Below are 6,768 nucleotides of genomic sequence, written 5' to 3'. Positions count from 1 at the left end.
CGGCCGCCGCCGAGCGCTGCATCCCCGCGACGGTCCCCGGCCTCGCCGTTCCTGCGCCGGGAGGTGGGCGCGCGTCGCACACAGCACCAGCAGCGCCTCCGCTCAGGAGCGCTCCCTCAGGTCCGCACCTTCGCCAACTCCTAGTGGCAGAAAGCCGGCCCCCGCGCCCGAGGCATCCCGTTTTCTACCCGCGCCAGTCCCCACCCTCCAGACAGTGCATAAAGCCCTTTAGACCCGACCGCCCCGGAACTAGCATGCGGGAATCCGGCGGGGCAGGCCCCCTGCCGCCTGGCCCGCCCCCTGCACTTTGCAGCGCCGGGAGGAGTGGACACTCGAACACATGCGCGCTCCCACACGCACACGTCGCACACGCGGGCACACTCACACTAGTACTCCCACAGGTTTGCACACACACACACCCTCCTCACTGTCACACGAACTGACAGTCTCACACGCGCGCACACCCTCCTCCGTCTCACACACGTGCGCGCACATTCCAGTCGCAAACACCGACAGCACTCACGCGCACGCACACGATCACACATTCGCACACAATCACTGACAGTCACACGTGGGCGCGCCGCTGCCCTTGCCCCTTCGCCGGATTTACCCCGGTTTAGAGGCCGACTAGGCAGCCCACGGGGAAGTCTGCCACCGACACGTCTTAGAAACTAAGTAAGCAAAGGAAAGGAATGAGAAGGGGAAAGGTCAGCGAAATTTTAAAAGGGGAGAGAAGGGGGGGAAGATCTTGCAGGGAGAAGGAAGGGAAGGAGCGAAGAGCCTGCTGGAGAGGCCTGTGACCTCAACTGCCAGGCCTGGATTCTCCGAAGGTCCTCGGATACCTCGGTTTCCCCTGACAGTGTTCGGGCTACTGTGTAGGGTGCTCTATGCTTCCAGTTAGGAACCTGTGGATCCGTTTAGCCTTTCTTAGGCGCTGCAAGTACAGGTGCCAGGGCTAGATCGCGCTTCTTACAGCCCTGTTCACTTTGAAACAAAATTGAAAAGAATGAACGTCCCCTGGTTCCGGTGCTCCTTTATAAGAGGAAGACACACAGGGGTTCAGAGAACTCCGCGGCTCGCTTCTTTGGGGTCCCAGACCACCGTGAAGAAACTTTACATGCGCCCCCAGAGCACCGTCCTCAGCCTGTACGTGACACCAGAGCCCTAAGTAAGAAGCGAGAAGGGCTGTTTCTGGACCCGAGATAGCCCCAGAAACATTTGCCCCGGACAGTTGGGCAGCGGAGCCCTGGGCACTGCGTCCAGGGATTTAGGACTCCTAGCCCTCGCCCAGGGGTCGGGTGCAGGCGGGCTGCAGCCCTGTATCCACGTGGTCCCTCCGCTTCCTCTCCGCAGGGACGAGAAGCGGCCAGTTGCTGCCAGCCGCTTCTCCCCGGAGCGCAGATCGGTTTGGGGCCCTGCTGACCCCAGCAGTCTGGATTGCGTAGCTTCCGTGCACTTTAGAGGCTGCCGCAGCTTTGCGGGGACTGGGGGCTGGGAGAAGATAGGCGTTACTTTTGGAAGACCAAAGGGAGGGAGCGAAATAGGCACAGAGAAAGTTTAAGCTTAAAAAGAATAGAGGTGTGCAAAAGGGCGGGAGAGATACCGTGTCTTTCTTTTCGAGATTTCTGGATTGGGAAATACAGAGTTCTGGGGTCTGGCTAAAGTCACTGGAATTCTCTTCGCCTCCCTGCAGAGTGTGGTGTTGTGGCGCGGAGGAGGAGGCAGGACTGGGGACCAGAGGGGCGGGGGAGCGTTGGAGAGTAAACGGACAACTGGGTGGGAGGAGGGAAGCGGCGAGGGGGCGCGCTGTGACTCCAGGCTCCGCGGGTGATTTATGCCGGTTCTGGGCTGCCGGGGCGATGGTACGAGACCGCGCAGGGGTCAGATCGGTCCGACACCCGCCGGGGCCGCGCCGCATAGTCAATTTGCGACCCGGCACCTCCGCGTTACAAAGAGCGGGCTCGGACGCTGGGGAGGCGCGCCCCTGGGCTGGCGAGTGAGAGGGAGGGCCCAGGGGCAGGGCGCTCTCAGAGCGCGCGTGGGCGTGCGGGTGCGAGCGTGTGTGTGTGTGCGCGCGCGCGCGCGCGTGTGTCCTTTCACTGTTGCAGCCGGGGCTCCAAACATTCCTTTCTGCACTGAAGGGTTTTCCTCATTGTTGTTGTCTTTGTGTTCCTGTGTTGCCAACTTACTGGAATTCCTGACGTGGTTGCACAGCAGGGCTCGGGCGGGCCGTTCGAGCCAGCTGCGTTTGTGTATGGGGCCGACCCCTCTGTTAATCCCAGAATAACGCCGAAGGAGAAAAAAGGGAGGGAGAATTGGAGGGAGGGGAGCTGAAAAGAGTAGAGTTGGGGACCACTGATGGAGCAAAGGCCATCATTCCCAACACGGTGTACAAAGACTCATGCTCTTATGGGGGGGTGGGGGAGACGACAGTTTCTCACCTCTTTTTCGCAACCCCAAATTCATGACTCTTCAAAACTGCCTGTTGTCATGCAACGTACTTATACGCCTCATGTCTATACCTAAGAAAGCTTGTTGTTAGATTTGAGAGATCGTAACTGTGGACCAGCATCTGAGAAACTCCAGGCTAAATTTGGTTGTGAATTAAGGCAGCATTGTTTCTATATAATGCAAAAATGTACTTTTTAAATTTTTCATATTTATTTCTCCACACACATATATAGAACTTTTCAAAGCAGTTAACCAAAAAACACAGTACTGAAAAGTGAAGTTCATTCTAGTAGATTCGTGTCGACTTTTTGGGGGGGAGTTTCGCCTTTGGGCACGGGAGAGAGAGGGAGACAAATACAATAAGAGGGAGAGTGAGAAATCATCCCCCAGGGGGATGGCCACACTGCCATCACTTCTCTTCCATTCTCCTTTCGGGATCTTGGGCAGCACACACGTGGCTGGCCTGAGTTTAAAGCCACCGGGTCCAGGACTTGAATTGCAGTTGACCATGTAGTACACCAGCGACGTAATCACTGTGCCATTCTTGATTATGCTTAGCTATGTTATTTTACTTATTCATCTCAACAGCAAATTACTGGAAATCATTTCAAAGCATTAGAACAAACTTCATGTTTCTTGCAGTGGTCATGAAGTTGTAAAATCTCTTTGAATCAAATCAAACTTCAGTCTGCTTTTAATCCAACCTAGATTTTCCTCCCGAGTGCCACAGAATGAACTACTCACTGAACAGCTCCAACCCAAAGTCCTGAGACCTCAAACTCAACATGATAGAGCCTGGGTCACAAAGCTTCAGTATCTCAGTCAGGGCCACCACCACACACCCTAGAGCCCGGTAGGAAATTCAAGTCATTCTAGACTCCTCCCTCTCTTCTCCCCCACCCCTTTGCAATCAGTTATGAATTCTAACTCAGATTCCTCAATCCACTCACTTTTCTCGGTCTGCCTGCTTTTCTTAACCTCATTGTCAGTAGCCACCAACCTTTCTCACCTGAATTACGGTGGTTAATTATGCCATAAAATTACAGCAAGAGCTCCTTGCTGTCAGTCTTGCCCCTCCCCTCTATTTTCCATTCTGCACCTAGATGATTCAAAGTGATATTTCTGCCAAACTAGTGTTTTCAATGAGATGTCACTACCCATTTTAGAGGCATGAAATCAATTTAGTAGGTCAAAATTATACCCAAGTGAAGTAGAACAGAATACAAATTAAAATAACTTTCATGTGGAAAGGATAGGTATCTACTTTGGGGTGGGTGAACACACACTGTGTCACCATGTCAAATACATTTTTCATATGCATCTGAGTCAGAAAAGTTTCAGGGTCCAGCCCTGTAGAGCAGCCATGAAAGGCAGCACAGAGGAAGCCAGATCCCACATGGCCCATCAGGGTTCAAGTCCCAGTGCCAGTTGCTTAAAAAACACATGGGACAGGCACGCATGTCCCAGACCCTAGTGGGATGGAGAACTGGAGGAACAAGGATTGAAACCTAGAAGAATTGTGACCCTGCAGGCTCCGCTGGGGGTCTCTCTCTCTCCCCCTCTCTCTCTCTCCCTCTCTCTCTCATGCACACTCCCTCTGGGGAAAACAAAAAAAAAGAAAGCTTTCCCACAAACCACTTATTAATTAAAAAGGGAGAAGAGTAACTTTAAGCCAAGAAACCTGGCAGATGTTTTAATAGGTTTTATTATCATTTAGCTGTGGTAAGGACAATAGGTTAGGAGACCACTGCCATGGAAAATAGTTTATTTTACCCACAGATCCCAAGGAAGGGAACTGCACATCATGCCAGGGGGTACCACTGAAAAAGGCAGAGGGAAGGGGAAGCTCACAGGCAAGGCAGAGTGCGCTGGTTTGAGACTAACTAATTTGTATTTGAAAAACAGGAGCCGTGGAAGCAAGATGACTCAAACATATTATCAGGTTGTCCAGATAAGGCATGACTAGCATAGACATGAAGGACAGCTGTTAAAGCATTATATTTCCAGAAGCTGGAAAAGTGGTAAATATCATAAACACCACATCGACACGAAGGAGGCCAAGTTGCATAACAAAGCTAGTAGGAGACAAATTGCAAAGCGCCAAAAACACATGGTAAGTGTCTGATTCTGATGTGATGCACTGTGAAGGAAACAGCGGCACTTCTGTGGCATGGCCAACCAAAATGCATCACCTGAATCTAATCATCAGAAAACATCAGACAAACCAATATGTTCTCATTTTATAGACTGTTTCTATCAAAGGACGTTCTAGAAAGTAACCAACCTGCGTTCTTCAAAAACAGCAAAGTTGTGAGAGACATGCAAAGGCTAAGGCTCTGTTTAGAGATAGGACAACTAAAGGCAATAAACAGCCCTGGGGTGGATCTTGGACTGGGAAAGAATATCTCTGAAGGCAAATCAGATATGCCCTCATACCCCTCTTCATCTCCCCCAGCCAGCACTTGCACTTTTTGTGTTACCACGGCTTCTACAGACAAAATAATCTCTTCGGGCTCACAACAGAACCATAGCACATACCTGATAACCCCTCAATAGTTCTCCCATTATCCCTACACAAAAATCTGACATTTTTTCTTTGCTTTTTTCTTTAGACTTATTCCATGAATGAGAAAAGAAAGCGAGACAGAATCCGCATCCCCCAGGAGGGTCCTCATGCTGTGATCTAGCCCGGCCTCAACCAGCCTGAATTGTGGGCACGCACTTGTCCTGCATACCCAAGGCAGTTTCCAGATGCAGATCCAGAATCTTCCCTTGTGGCCTCACAGAATGTTGTATCTCGCTTCTACAGCATCATTCAGCCCCCCTCCCTTTTTTAAGTTTGTTTATTTCTTCCATAAGAGAGACAGAGAGAAAGAGACAAAGAGACAACCCCTCCAACAGGGTCCCCACACTGTGATTCACCACCAGTCTCAGCCAGTCTATATGATTAGGCACATGCACCTGCCCAGCATACCCAGAGAGGTCCCAGAATATGACCTTCCCCATGTGGGTCCAGTTACCACTGTGCCACCACCTGGCCCCAGATCAAAAATTTTAGCATAGTCTACAAGCCCCTACAAAACCTGGCCTTTGACCACCTCTTGAACCTCACATGACGGTCCAGCCACACTGGCCTCCACTTGGTTCCTCAAAGGTACTATGTGATTTCCCACCCTCGAGGATAATATTAAGAGACCAAGGAGAAAGATGTAGAAGTTCATGGAGTTGCCCACATTCCTGACAGCTCTTTAGGTCTTTACAAAAATTCCCCTTTTACCCAACTGAGCTTGCGTGGCTCTGCCCCTTTAAACAATGCAGGACTGACACCATCAAAAAGTGCCAAAAAGTTAGAGGCTAGACGGTGGCACTGCAGTAATGCAACACTGCATGGCTCGCTCACATGGGAGGGTTCCAGATTGGTGCCTGGAGACCTCCCTGAACACACCAGGCTCCATGTTTCCCTGATCCAGGGCCACCTAAAGTTGGGGGTAGATAATAGCATTAAAACCCTGTCGGGAATGCCTCTCACTCTCACTCTCTCTCTCCCTGTCTCTCCCTCATGCATTTACATGCATGCATGCTCATAATAGAACTAAATGAATTTGCTTTTAGAAAAAGATGTTCCAGGACCAGCAATTAGTGTAATGGCTATGTTGCTGAACTCCCATGTAGCTGACTGCGGTTCGAGTCCCAGACCCAGTGGCTTAAACTCACACCAGGCACATGTGCATGCGTGCCCAAAATCCCGAGAGGAGAATGGAGAAGAAAGGATTGCGGCGCGGCCATCTCCCCGGGGATGATTTCTCGCTTTCTGTCTTTCTGATGAGCACATGTGCTTATGTAGAAGCACAGGTGATTAAAAAAAAACAAAAAAAAAAAAAAAAAAAAAAAAAAAAAAAAGATGTGCCAAAAAGTCATAAGGTTTCTCATCTAGTCAGCCCCAGTATTTGTGACATATTTTTAAAAATTTATCTAAATGTATATTTCTTAGTTTGCTATAGGGTGCATGTGCTCACCAGAGAGAGAAAGAAAGAAGAGAGAGAAAGTGAGGAATCGCCTCCTGGGGGGATGGCCACACCACAGCCCCTTGTCCTCCATTCTCCTCTTGGGTTATTGGGCGGGCACACATGCTCATGTACCCGGTATCATTTTCAAGCCACCAAGTCCAGAATCAAACCACTCAGTTGGCCATGTGGTATACAATACCTTAACCTTCATGTAATCTGCTGGCCCCAAGACACTTTTTTAAGCCTTTTGTTTTATTTTATTTATTTATTTATTTTTAAATAACTTTGGACTTGTCAGACTCAGGACCGG

Source organism: Tupaia chinensis, unplaced genomic scaffold, assembly GCF_000334495.1.
Source record: "Tupaia chinensis unplaced genomic scaffold, TupChi_1.0 Scaffold000381_1, whole genome shotgun sequence".
NCBI lineage: Eukaryota > Metazoa > Chordata > Mammalia > Scandentia > Tupaiidae > Tupaia > Tupaia belangeri.
This window is presented reverse-complemented; position numbering follows the sequence as displayed.